Genomic DNA, 15,131 nt, shown 5'->3' on the forward strand with positions numbered 1-15,131 from the left:
AGACTACCTTCCTCGCCTCCTCTGCAGCTTGTGTCCAGTCTAAGTGATATGTGGAATTGGTAACAACTCATTAACCAACAAACCTCCAAAAATATTAAACTGTATCTGTGTGTTGAATTATAAGGTTCATTGCCACATTTACTGCTGTCTGAGCCAAAGTTTGTTCTCCAATAGCCAGATCTAAAATTAAGTTTCCAATGGCTACATTGTGTCCTTCCAAAGGAGGCCTCCATCTCTATATGATACATTTACCCTTCATTATGCTTATTATAAGAAAGACTGATTATTCACAGGCAAAATGGACAATTTTCATAAATACTAAAAACATAATTCGTTAGGTTCTCACAAATGTGAGAAAATCTGCAGATGCTGGAAATCCAAGCAACACACACAAAATACTGGAGGAACGTAGCAGGCCAGGCAGCATCCATGGAAAAAAGTAAACAGTCGCGTTTTGGCCCAAGGCCCTTCATCAGGACTGACAGTCGACATTTTGGGCCAAGACCCTACATCAGGACTCCAGTCATAAACAAAAGAAAATCTGCAGATGCTGGAAATCCAAGCAACACACTCCAACCACAAACATGAGAAAATCTGCAGATGCTGGAAACCTAAGCAACACACCAAGTCCTGATGAAGGGTCTTGGCTTGAAGCGCTGACTTTTACTCTTTTTCCATTGACCCTGCCTGGTCTGCTGATTTCCTCCAACATTTTGTGTGTTTCATTAGTTTCAGTCTAGTCATTTCATCTGGACAAGCCCAGTGGTATCCTGCTTGATGGCATCTTTATCAATCTATCCCTTTCTCAGTAGCATTCAAATAGCATAAGGTGTTGGTTTACATAAGGATATCCAAATATTTTGTTGGTACTTGGCCAGACCATGCACCTTCCCCAAAGATAGGATAGATTATTTCCACATCAGAGAATATGAATCTCTGCATTGACATAAAACCTCGTTTTACTGTCTTTGCAGTTATTGGTTAGTGTAAGAGTTCTAAAGTGACATAAGAGTAACTTTTCTCCAACTCATTCTTTTATCTGCTTGTCTGATACCCAATCTGGCACTTAGTGTGCCCCAAGTTGTAATAGATTTGTACCATTCATGGCCAGTACCCAACTAGCCTATGTAGTACATGTCTCAGCCTCATGCGCTTTCTTAAAAGTGATGTATATATTGTCAATAATCAGGCTTTCATATTTAATCTCATCTAGCGTTACCTGGGGTGAATTCCAATCCACTGATATAGTCCATATCGAATATTGGTAATGTTCTCCACTAATATCCAGTATTTTCTGCTGTGGTGGGGGACTGTATCTTGATTTATAATTTTGCTTTACCTAAGATATTGGCAATTGCGACTATAGTATCCTACCAGCTCCAGAAAGAATTTGTCTCCTTAGTTCTTGGGGAACAGATAGTTTCAAATCCCCCTCTATTCTTTGTCTATCAACTTGTTTTCTTCCCAGTGTTAGGACTATTCCCAAATAACTAACTACCGGTTTCATCACCTGTGTTCTTTTCATGTTTACTTTTCGTATTAATGCATTCAATAATTATTGCAATTTTGCTAAAGCTGTAAGTGTTTCTTGTTCGACTTCAGTCTGCAGAAGAGAATTGTCTGCATACTGGACTATGCACTCAGATTTTGAGCACTGTTGTTTTTAACCCTTCCCATAAGTGTTGGTGAACTATGGAAGGGGAATTACAGAATCCCAGTGGTTGGGTGCTCCATGTATACTTCTGTCCTTGAAAGGTAAACACGAGCTTTTGTATATTTATGCTCTCTTTCCAGTGGAATAGAATGAAACGTATTGCTAGTACAAAACCATAAGTCACTGCATTTAAACACTGTTTCCAGGCTAGATTGTATGACTGGGGCTGATCACAAGATTACTTTATTCAATTCCGGATAGTCTATAGTAAGATTTCAACTATCATCTTATTGCTTTCCTGGTCAAATGGTTTAGTTTTTATATTGCACAGGTGCATCACAAGGCTGTGTGGCCTGCCCCCTGTAACACCGACTGTACTTTTTTCCATTGATGCTGCTGGGCCTGCTGAGATCCTCCAGCATTTTGTGTGTGTGTTGCTATAAGAAAGACTATCTTCCTCACGATTCTGCTGGGATGTGGAAAAGCTGAAAAGATGGGCTGAAAAATGACACATGGAATTTAATGCATACAAGTATATGATGTTGCACTTTGGAAGGACCAACCATGGTAGATCTTAACATGGTGAGCGATAGGGCACTGAGGAGTGCCACAGAACAGAGAGATCTGGGAAAACAGATCCATAATTCATTGGAAGTGGTATCTCAAGTAGATAGGGTTGTGAAGGAACCTTTTGGAACATTCGCCTTCATAAATAAATGTATTAAGTACAGGAGTTGGGATACTATGCTGAAACTGTATAAGACATTGGTGAGGCTTAACTTGGAGTATTGTGTGCGGTTTTGGTCACCTACCTACAGAGAAGATCGAAATAAGATTAAAAGAGTGTAAAGAAAGTAGCCAGAAGTTGAGGAAAGATTGAATAGTCCCAGACTTTATTCCCGTGAACATAGAAGATTGAGGGAAGACTTGAAAGAGGTATACTAAATTATGAGGGCTATAGCTAGGGTAAATGCAAGCAGTCTTTTTCCACTGAGGTTCAGTGAGACTACAACTAGAGATCATGGGTTAAGGGCGAAAGGTGAAAATTTTAAGGGGAATTTGAGGGGAAACTCTTCAGTTAGAGAGTGGTGAGAGTGTGGAATGAGTTGCTAGCCAAAGTGGTGCATGCGAGCTTGATTTCAACATTTGAGAGAAAATTGGTTAGGTAGATGGATGAGAGGGGTACGGACAGCTATAGTCCTGGTACAGGTTGATAGAGCTGGCTAGATTAATAGTTGGACATGTCCTAGATGGGCTGAAGGGTTTGCTACTGTGCTACAGTGTTCTATGATTCTGTGACTGTATGACTATTTTGACACCTGTACCAAAGTACAGTGAAAAGCATGTTCTTGTGTGTTATCTTTCATACATATTCATTCATCGTTAAGTGCATTGAGGTAGTGTAAGGTAATACAATAACAGAAAGATGAATAAAATGTAGCAGCTACAGAAAATTTGCAGTGCAAGTAGACAACAAGGTGCAAAGTAATAACGAGGCAGGTTGCGGGTTCAAGAGTATCTTATCATATAAAGGAAATATTCAATATTTATACTAGCAGAGTAGAAGCTGCATTTGAGCCTAATGGTACCACAGATGATATGAAGGTAGGTGGAGGGACAGGTAGTGTTGAGGAATCAGGGAGTCTGCAGAACAACTTGGAAGGATTAGGAGAATGGGCAAAGAAGTGGCAAATGGAATACAGTGTTGGGAAGTGATTGGTCATGCACTTTGATAGAAGGAATAAGCGCATATACTACTTTCTAAACAGTGAGAAAATTCTAAAATCTGAGGTGCAAAGGGACTTAGGAATCTTCGTGCAGTATTTCCAAAAGGTTAAGTTGGAGGTTGAGTTGGTGGTGAAGAAGACAAATGTCATAGTCCGGTCCATGAAATCCGTACTCCAGTTCACAGTCCGGTCCATCGATGCTTATTCCAGATTTTCCGGTTTTCCCTTGTTCTGCTGGTGTGCCTCAATTGAGGCACCTGATACACATTTTGGGCTGGCTACATAAATAGCTCTTGGGTTCAGCTTCATTTTCTGGGCAGGAATTGTTGGGAAGATGGTGATGAGAGAGGATCAGTGGAGTGAGTTTGAGATGGAGGATGGCGGGAAAGAGGAACGGAGTGGAAAGACTAAGAAAAGAAAACAGAGTTATGAGATATTGAACTCTGAGGAATCAAGGGATGATCAAAATAGGACAACAAAACAATGGAAAGAAAATGAGATTAAAGCATTTATAAAACTGAGCGAAGACTTTTGGTGACAGGAACCTGACGCATTTGACGAAGACAATCGACAAACTCATAGGCGAGGTCAAAAGAGCAAAAAATTTATGAAATGGATCATTATTAATGACTTGCTGGGATAGTGCTCAGCAAGGCAAAGTGATAAGATTAAATAAAATAGACAGCAAGAAAGTACAATGCTCCATACCTGACAACAGAAAGTGGACTAGAGGAGTTAATTTTGGGAATACCAACAAAAGTTACTATGGTTGAGATTAAACAGAACATAAAAGAAGTAAAAATTATTGAGGCTGAATGTTTGAAAGCTATAAGAAATGGAAAAAGTGTGATAGTTTATTGATTATGATTAACTTTGATGAAGAGAGATTGCTGACTGAAGTTTATTTAGGATATATGTGTTATGAGGTCAGAATATATATACTACTGCCTTTAAGATGCTTTAAATGCCAGAAATTTGGGCATATTGCGGCGGTCTGCAGAGGGAAATAAAGATGTGGGAGATGCACTGGAGAACATGAACATGGGAAATGTGAAGCAGGAACTAGGCTGAAATGCTGTAATTGTGGGAGGAATATAGTGCAGCTTACTGAGGGTGGATTAATAGTAAAAAAGAAACTGAGATATAATATGTGAAAGTAACTCAAGGAATCAGTTACGCAGAGGCAGTGAAAGCATTTGCTGGAAAGGGGAAGGCTACCAAGAAAACAAATACAGGGAATAATAAACCAGTGAACTGTGAGGGCTGTAATATGATAAATAAGGATACACTAATAATGAGTAGAAAGGATTTCATACTGTTTATTGTAGTCGCAATTAACTGTTCAGCGCACAGACAAAAGAACTGAAAAAATTAAAATTATAGTCAAGTCTGCAGAAAAATATCTTGGTATTACAGGGCTTAGGTGGGAAGCAGTCAAAGAAATGCTGAATGGAGGATTAAACAGTTTACAGGCAGGAGAGGCGAGATATTAATGGCAGTATACATACAAGGGAATGCAAGGAATCTTATTGCAAATGGTCAAGAATTTACAAAATATGTATCACAACTTAAGGTAAAAAATCATATTTTATATGTACAAGAAATATGGTTGAAACCCAGGGTAAATGTGCAGAACTCCAGCAACAAATAGAAGTACTCAAAAAGAACAATTGAGAGTTGGAAAAGAGATTGGATGAAACAGTACTGCATTTAAAGGAAACAGTTTCTGAAAAGGATGCTTGTTGTCAAAAATTCAGTGACTTGGAAAACAGATTAAAAAATGGAGGAAATTATTCCGAAGTTATAAAAGGAAAATGGAATTGTTGCAAAGTGAATTATTTACATTCGGATTATTAAATGAAAACAGAAACAAATTTAAAAGTTAAGCATGAGATAATTAATATTCTTAAATAAGAAGATTTTAGTCTTACAAATGATGCAGATGAAATCAATGTAATTGAGGTGATGCAATTACTTGAAAACCATGTGATAAAAATTAGGGAGAACAGCAGTTTGTGACACTGCTCTCTAATGAGTGCACACAGCATTTGCAAGAGGAATTGCAATTACAGAATGAAACAAATAGAGATATGCAGGTTGAAATAGGTTGTCTAAAGTATGTTGGAAAGTGATTGAAAATGGAGGAACTTACTACCAAATTACAAAAAAGAAGGTATTGTGATAAAGTGAATTATCTACATTCAGGTTACAAAATGAAAACATATAAGCAAATGAAGAAGAACTTCAAGATCTCAGTAAATAACAAGAGACTATGATTCAAGAAAAGGAAAACTTGGAAAGAGGCAGATAGACTTGAAAAACAGCAATTTTAAATGTTAAGCATGCGGAAATTAATATTCTTAAATAAGAAGCTTTTAGTTTTACAAATAATGCAGATGAAATTAATAATGCAATTACTTGAAAACCATGTGACAAAAATTAGGGAAGAAAAGCAGTCTGCTGCACTGCTATCTAATGAGCGTATACAGCACTCGCAAAAGGAATTGCAATTACAGAGTGATGTAAGTAGAGCTCTGCAGACTGAACTAGATTGTTTAAAGCAGTATACTCCAGGATGGAAGAAGAAGAAGAAGAATCAACATCAACTGCTGGAGCAACACCGGGGCCTTGCTGTGTCAAGATAAGGAACAGTTTGTCATTGTTTGGAATTGTCTCTTCGTGTCCTCACCTTTGCTAGGTAGCTCTGGCCGTTTTCCGCTACCTTGAGTTGAGAACTGTCTCTGTGCCCTCGCCTTCGCTAGGGAGGTCCAGCCGTTTGCTTCTATCTTGTGTTGGGAACTGTCTCTTTGTGTCCTCGCCTCTGCTGGGTAGGTCTGGCTGTTTGCTGCTACCCTGAGCAGAGAATTGTCTCTTCGTGTTCAGTGTACTGTGTATAGAAAGAGCCCTGGCCCCTGGTCCTGTGCCCAAGGAGAGGGTCCTGACTCTGTGTGCTGTGTATGAGTCCCGGCCCTACTTCCTGCCCCAAGGATGGGTCCCAGCTCTGTGTTCCATGTTCCTGAGTTCCAAGTCCAAGGCTTCGAGGTTCCTGAGTTCTAAGTCCAAGGCTCTGAGGTTCCTGTCTCCCAAGACCAAGTCAAGGCTTTTTGTTCTCGTCCTGTTCATGTGCCTTGGCCAGCCCAGGAGTACCTTGCCCAGCCTGTGCTGAAGTTCCCTTGTCCATTGCTGGAGCATCCTGTCCAGGAGTCTCACGTCCTGTCCTGTAGCCACGTCTTGTCCTAGCCTAAATCTGGATTCCGGTTCCGAGTCAAGACTCAGGTTCCGGGTCCTTGTACAGGCTCTAGTTCCGGAGTCCCATGTCCCTAGTCCAAGCTCCTTGTTCCTAGTTCCTTTACCGGGTTCCTTGTTTCTTGTCCATGTCCTAGCCGAGGCCCTGCATCCTAGTCTCGTCCAGGGTCTGTGTCAATGTCTAGCGTTCTTTCTCCCCACTTCCCTTGCTTTCTTGACACACCAAGTCCTATTCCTAGTACTTCAGTGTCTGTGTCTTGCATTTGGGTCCACCATCAACGCCCCCTTATGACAGCAAATGCAATGTTATCATACATTTCAAGGGGGCTAGAATATAATAGCAGGGATGTAATGCTGAGGATTTATAAGTCAGTGGTGAGGCTTCATGGAATATTTTGGGTAGGTTTGGGGCCCCGATTTAAGAATGGATCTGCTATCATTGGAGAAGGTTTAGAGGAGGTTCACAAGAATGATACTGGGAATGAAAGTGTTATTGTGTGATGAGAGATTGATGCCTCTGCATCTTTACTTGCTGGAATTCAGAAGAATTGTGGGGGGGGGGTGGGATCTCATTGGAACTTACCAAATGTTAGAAGGCCTAGATAGAGAGTATGTAGAGAGTATGTTTCTTATGGTGGGGGAGTCTAGGACTAGAGTGCACTGCCTCATAATAGAGGGAAATTCAGTTAGAAAGTAAATGAGGGGAATTACTTTTGCTGGAGGATGGTGAATCTGTGGAGTTAGTTGCCACAGTCAGCTGCGGAGGCCAAGTCTATGGATGTATATAAGGCAGAGGTTGGTGGATTCTTGATTAGTCAGGGCATGAAAGCTAACGGGGAGAAGTCAGGAGAATGAGGTTGAGAGAGAAATGAATCAGCCATGATGAAATGGTGGAGCAGACTTGATAGGCTGAATGGCCTAATTTTGATCCATTGTCTTATGGTCTATGGCATGTGTTTTCAGGTTTTTGTATTTTCTGCCCATTGGGAGAGGGAGAAGAGAAAATCATTGGGGTGAGTGAATTATTAGTGAAAACTACCGGCCGCAGTAACCCTTTTATGTTAGTCTTACATAGCTTTCTACAGACTTTCTGTGATTTGGTGCCTGGACCTTGTATACATACAGTGCCAGTTATCTTTCCACAGTCATGCTTATTCCATTGAAATACTCCCAAGTTCTGTGTAATGCTTTGCTGCATCTCATAATTATTGCTTATCTCCTTTGGTTTTATCCACATTTCAACTGTGCATATTCTAGTGGGATCTGCATGTGGCTATATTTCTCACTCCCTTTGCATCTGCCATATCATACAATTAACCAGGTCAATGCAAAGTCCCACTCAGACCATGCAATTATTCCCCAATGTATGTTCTTACTCCCAATGTAATTCAACCAACACCATTGAATGATCCATTACTACCTCTTCTATTCCAATTTTCAAGGGTACTCTCATATGCCCCATGTGTGAATGCCCCATAAATTCACTTAGGATAATTTTACCTGATTGTATTTCCTAGTTTGCTTTGTTTACATTAGCAGTGTTGACAGTGGCTAAGGGTCCTTCAGTGTCCCACAGAAAAGTAACAGAGCACCTTCTGACACAACCAATCGCAAGAGGTCTTCCTGTCTCATCCCACCTCGTATCACAACAAATATTGGTGAGGCCTGATACTGTCATTGATATTCAGGCTATAATCCCATGGATGGTGGTTTTCTCTACATTATGTTGTGAGCTTGGCCTTTATGGCCCCTTAGACTGAAAAACCCAACTTCCCCCTTCCTCTGTTCTCTTTCTCTTCTCAGGTTTGGGTATTATTTTTTTAAATGTTCCTCCTGGCCACTGTTATAGCATGTAGATATTCCCTCCCATCCTTTCTTCAGGCAGTCACCTGACCTTTAATAGCAAAAACACCTGCCCAAAGTTTCTGTTCAACTCAGTGTCTCCTTCTCCCATGCTCCAACCATTTTCCCAAGTATGCATGCCTCATGTGTGTAGGGTCAGTGGGATCAAATTGTTCCAATGCATTTCTAGATTCATTAGCAGTGTAAGACATCAATATTCTTAACTATCTGTCTGTGGGCTTTGGTCCTTAATGGTCTCGGTCAACTGCTGAGCAATATAACTCTTGGAACACCAACCATAGGCAGGATACAAATGTAATGGGGTGTTCACCTCTTCCCTGGTAACATTTAGTTAGTGCATCTGCTGTGGGCTCCCTGCTAATACCGTCAGTCAGTAGCACATTCTTGAACTCATTTGTTCTCCAACAGTGTCATGTTTCTGGCAAAGCTAAGAGTATGTTCGGATGCAAACACATTACAAGCATTTCTTTTCCTTGGCACCTTATAGTGTATATTACTCTCTGATAATTAGTTGCCTGGAACAGCTCCCATAGATCATCCCCAGGCACGTATGTCCCAATATCTTTAGTAATATCCCTAAGCTGCTGTAACCAATAGTGGGTGGTGTATGTTACATCTGGCTTTGATTTCCTGTCTTGGCTCCTCCCTCTCTGGTGGGATGGGGAGACAGAGATACCACCAGTAACACCTGCTTCCTTTGATTGAATGTTGCTGGGAGATTTGAAGGAGGAGACCCCTCATCATTATAACTGTATCTGACCACTTCATTTGTGAAGACCATAATACATAGGAACAGAATTTAGCTGCTCAGCCCATCGAGATTGTTCCACCATTCCATCATGGTTGATCCTTTTTTTTCCCTCCTCAACCCCTGTTCCTAGCCTTCTCCCCATAACCTTTGATGCCATGTCCAATCAAGAACCTATCAATCTCTCCCTTAAGTACATCCAACGACCTGGCCTCCACAGCTGCATGTGGCAACAAATCCACAAATTCATCACCCTTTGTCTAAAGAAATTTCTCTGCATCTCTGCTTTGAAAGGGTGCCCTCTATCCTGAGTCTGTGCCCTCCTGTCCTAGACTCTCCCACCATGGGAAACATCATTTCCACATCTCTGGCTAGGACTTGTAACATTCAAAAGGTTTCAATGAGCCCCCCCGCCGTCATCCTTCTGAATTCCAGCAAGTGCAGACCTAGGGCCATCATACGTTCCTCGTATGATAACCCTTGCATTCCCAGAATCATCCTTGTGAATCTCCTCTGCACGTCCTCCAATGTCAGCACATCTTTTCTAAGATGAGGTGCCCAAAACTGTTCACAATACTCAAGGTGAGGCCTCAGCAGTGCCTTATAAAGCCTCAGCATCATATCCTTGCTCTTGTATTCTTGACCTCTTGAAATGAATGCTAACATGGCATCTGCCTTCCTCGCAACCAACTGAATCTGCAAGTTCTGCACAAGGACTCCCAAGTCCCTTTGTATCTCAGATTTTTGTTTTTTCTCCCCGTTTAGAAAATAATCTGCACATTTATTTCTACTACCAAAGTGCATGCCCATGCACATTCCAACAAAATATGTCCACAGACTTTGCCTCCACCACAATCTGTGGTAGAGCATTCCACAGATTCACTACTCTCTAGCTGAAAAAAATCCCCCTTGTGTCCATTCTAAAAGGTCACCCCTCAATTTTGAGGGTGCACCTCATCAACGCTCCATCATCACCTTCCTCCCTTTCTCCCCTGTTTCAGATCCAACACCAAAATGTTAGATCGGCAGCTTTTCTATCTGTTTTAGGCACTTTGTTATTTTTATGTTACTATGTTCCTATGTTACTTCTATTTTCATGTACTGATTTCTGTATCATATTCATAGTCATCTTTAAATCACTGCATTGTTTGAGGACTATCTTTTGTTTTTAGCTACTTGGGCTTCTACTTCTCACTTACCCTTTAACTAGTTTTTCATGCTGCAGATCTGCACACTTGCCCCTGTAAATCAGTAACCTGCTTCTTCATGATGACTGCCTCCTCATGGAACCTTTTGCTTTCCCCTTTTCATTCATCCCTACCTACTTTAGCTTGCTGCCATCAATCTATCCAGTCCTCAATTAAACAGCAAACTGATACTGGCTTCTGTATGCATATAAGTTGTCTGTCTTAGAATTTCCTTTGGGTAATCTTCTAAAGGGCTTCTCCAGCAGTTTTCCCTTCACCTCTGGTGCAATCTACAAAATCTTCAGACAGAAGCCACTTCCTCATTATTTATATCTGGTCACAGGCTGTTCTTTCTACAAGCCTGCCATTTCTGTCTAACTACAGTAAATAAACAGCTTCTTCTTTTGACATGATCTCAGATATAGCAGATAATCAGTAAGGAGCTCACTGTGTTCACTTTCAATTACACTGATCAAGGCACCCCTGAGCAAGAACCAGTTCACAAAGACCGTTGCTGCAAGAACAATCACACAAAGTGGCCTCCATTCCTTTGATATCATGGCATGAACAAAGGTATTTGATTTGCCTGCTTCTGCGGTGTTTGGCTTATTCTAGTTAGCTGTTCTTTCAGGGCAAAAAAAATGCTTGCTAGGAAGTAGAGCAGGAATTTTATATTGTCAGTACATTTCCAATAACAACTCATATTTATAGAGTACTGTACCTTCATTGAAGTAAATGTTCCATGACACTTCACTGGAGAGTTTTTGAACCAAACTTGGGAAGAAGCTGAACACGGATAGATTATTACAAACAGAATTTAAGAGTAGCGGAAATTCAAAAAGTGGTCTTATTTGTAGAATGGAAAATGGAAGAATTAGGCCACAAAGAGAATCTGAAGCTGAAGATGAAATATTTATATTTGATACGTTGTCAGAACAAGAGTGAATATATCTGAATGAGAACAATGATGATGAGTGATGAGGTCTTGGTGCAGTTTGGCAATGGCAGGCTAGTTGTCAAATGAACTGAGGTCTTCAGAAAGTGAAAAATGGCAACACAACTAATTCTTCGGTGGGTCAAATACATGGGAACACAAAGCAGTACAGAATTGTGCTTTATGTTCTTAGGATCTTGTTTTGCAATGATCTTCCAATCATATGAATTAGCAGGTTGAGTATTACATTGTATCATTCACCATTCAGTCATGAGTTGAAGAGACACCAACACATAGTGAAGCTTGACCTATGAAATTATTGAAATATGGCTGTAAACAGTACTTTGCTACAGGCAGGGAAGAACCATGACTAAATGTGGGAACGGGAGACTGCTAAGAGTATGGTTGGAGAGGTGACAGAAATGGAAATTGCAATGCAGAATGTGAGGTTTTCTGTAACATGTTTATCTCTCATAAATATCCCACTGGAACAGAATCAGTTTCAGCATTTGTGTAGAATATTAAACAGAATGAACCTTTCCTATAAGGGATAATTTAGAAGAATAAGAGATGAAATAAATAAGATTCCAAGGGATTTCTCAGAGTAAATGCTTCTCCTGATTGGGGGGGGGGGGTGTTGGTTACTGACTCAGTATACAGGCTTGTCCATTTGAATCAGAAATAGAAAAATATTTCTTCACTCAAACTTGTGAACCTGGAATTCTGCCTTCCAGATGTTTTTTCAATGTTAACTAAGTGCTCAAGACTGAGATGGATAGATTTTTGGACTGCAAGGGAATTAGTTATAGACATCAGAAAGGAAAATAAAGTTGAGGCTAAAATTTAATACAAACACGATATCAATCAATGACAGAGCAACTGAATGCTCCTTTTCTTCTACATTGATCATGCCTTTGGATCAGCTGAATGCATTGGCCAATTTACGATCTGTGCATAAGTACAATGCTTCTTGGAATTACTGGCTTGCATTTGGTTTCAACAATACAATTAATTCCATAAAGTAATATTTTACTGGATTTTAATACATCTGTTCAACATCTATTTATAAGAAAGCCTACTTGGTGGATTTAATAGGAGTATGTCTTTATATTCTGAACATACAAACATTAGAAATAGAGCCAGGAATGCGTCTCTCAAACTTTCACCCCTTTCTACCATTCAATAAGGTCATGGTTGATCTTTTACTTCAGAACCACTTTCCTGCTCTAACCCTGTATCTATTGGTTCCCTTAAACTCCAAAATACTATTGAACTCTGTCTTGAAAATAAATTCTACCTCAAAGGGGCTGTTTATCAGACCAGAGTTATCAAAAGAGAAGAAGGGTCTTTGCCTATATTTTGAGACTGTGACCTCTAGATTTAGAACTTCAAACAGGCAAGTATCAACTGCACCTCTATTTGGTCAAGTCCTGGAAGAATTTTCAAAGTCCATGTTTATTGGCACTGTACATGTATGTCACCATGTACGAGCCTGAGATTCATTTTCTTGCTAGCGTATTCAGTAATTCCAAAAAAAAATAGAATCATTGAAAGACCACACCCAGAAGGACAAGCAACCAATGTGCAAAGGACAACAAACTGCTAATACAAAAAAAGGGTGGGAAGGTGGGTGGGTATGTAGGTAACATGAGATAAAGAGACCTTCAAAATGAGCCCACAATTTGTGGAACCAGTTCAGTGATGTGGTGAGAGAAATTAGTGACATTATCCCCACTGCTTCAAGAACCTGATGGTTGAGGGCCAATAACTGTTCCTAAACTTGGTGATGTGGTTCCTGAGGCTCCTGTACCTTCCTCTTAATGGCAGCAACAAGTAAAGAACTTGGCCTGGGTGGTTCAAACTTCAAAGAAAATTTATCAAAATACATGTATGTCCCTTATAAAACCTTTAGATTTTTTTTTTCTTTTGGGTATGGTCAGTAAATCCATGAATCATCATAGAATCAATGATAAAATCATGGTAAACCAATAAAAATCAATAGAATCTAGAATGGTTGTTTATCTGAAATTCTGCTAATCGCTCAATAGGGCATACAAACAACTCATGTGCAAGAGGCAGCAAACTCTGCAAATACTAGATAGATAGAAAGATAGATAAGCAAGCAATAAATATTGAGAACATGAGATGAAGATTCCCTGAAAGTGAGTTCATTAGGATGTGGGAACAGTTCAGCGACGGGGGCAAGTAAAGTTGAATGAAGTTATCTCCATTGATTCAAGAACCTAATTGTTGAGTGATAATAACTGTTTCTGAGCATGGTGGTGTGAGTCCTGAGGCTCCTGTAAGAAGAGAGCATGCCCTGGGTGTGGAGGTCCTTGATGATGGATTCTGCTTTCCAGTGACAGCTCTCCATGTAAATGTGCTTCCTGGAGGGGAGGGCTTTGCCTATGGTGGACTGAGCTGTACCCACTAACTTTTGTAGTTTTTTTTAATCTATTGAAGGGCATTGGTTTTCATACAAGGCTGGGATGCAACTAGTCAGTATATTTTAAACCACACATCTATAGAGGTTTGTCAAAGCATTAGATGGGCTTACCTATGATGGACCGGGCCTTATCCACTACTCTTGTGGGATTTTCTGGGAATTGTGCATTAGTGAATTCATATATTTGAATTAGATCACCTCTTTGTCTTCTAAACTTTGGAGCTTTTTGGCCCAATTAGCTCAATTTATTGATCATATGAGCAATCTTCCATTCTAATGATCAATCTTGTGGCTCTTTCCTGCACTTTATAAGTATATTGTTACTTACGCATGGAGAACAAGCAGATAGGTATACAATATTCTAAATTAGGTCTCAACATGGACTCATGTAAATGGAGAAAACTCATAATTACTCTTGTACTCAAGCAGTTTGTTGAAATAAAGGCCAACACACTGCTTACCTTTCCAATTGATTGCTATATCTGCAGGATGGCATTATGTAACGCTGAGCAAAGGCACCCACATCCTTCTTAATAACAATATCTTTCAGTCTTTTATCACTTAAATAAGTATTCTGCCATTATATTTTTCTATCAAAATCAATGACCACGTATTTCCACATTTCATTCCATCTGCCATGTCATTTCCTATTCTTAACTTGAAACCTTTCAGCATCCTACTCACAATGCATACTGTTGTCTAACTTGGATAAGGAAATATATTGATTTAGAACAACAAATGTCCTTTAACTGAACTCTTTTTGGCCCTAGCAGTTTTAGCTTCCCAATTCAAAAAATGATGGGTTTATTCAATTTTCCCATCCATACATCAATCCTTAATTCATGGCAGTAACCATGGATGGTACCCCTTATTACCATCCATTCTAATTTTGTTTAATGATATCCTCTTAAGAGAAGACCTTCTGAAATCCAACACATGCTTGCCCCTAGTGATTCTACTCAAAAATGCTTCAGATGAATGGTCTTAAACTTAAAATATTAAGTGCAGATTCTATTTGTTTAATTTCTCTTCTGTTTCTTAATTCCACTATAATTCTGCTTTCTCAGTCTGTAAGAAATTCACAGTAATATTAGCTATTCTTCTCCTTTTTGCAGATCTCATAGACCCTTACATTATATTTTTTAATGTTTCTTGCTAGCAAACTGTTGTATTCTACATTTTCTTTTCCTTCTGATTGCCTGGATTATACACTAATGTTTTCTGTGTGTTGATTACTTAAACCTCCTTGAAGGCAGAGTAAATTACACTAAGGAGAGATGGAATAAATAAAATTATTATTTTGTTTTATTTCTCAGTATGTTGAAT

This window comes from Mobula hypostoma, chromosome 1, assembly GCF_963921235.1.
Source record: "Mobula hypostoma chromosome 1, sMobHyp1.1, whole genome shotgun sequence".
Classification (NCBI taxonomy): Eukaryota; Metazoa; Chordata; class Chondrichthyes; order Myliobatiformes; family Myliobatidae; genus Mobula; species Mobula hypostoma.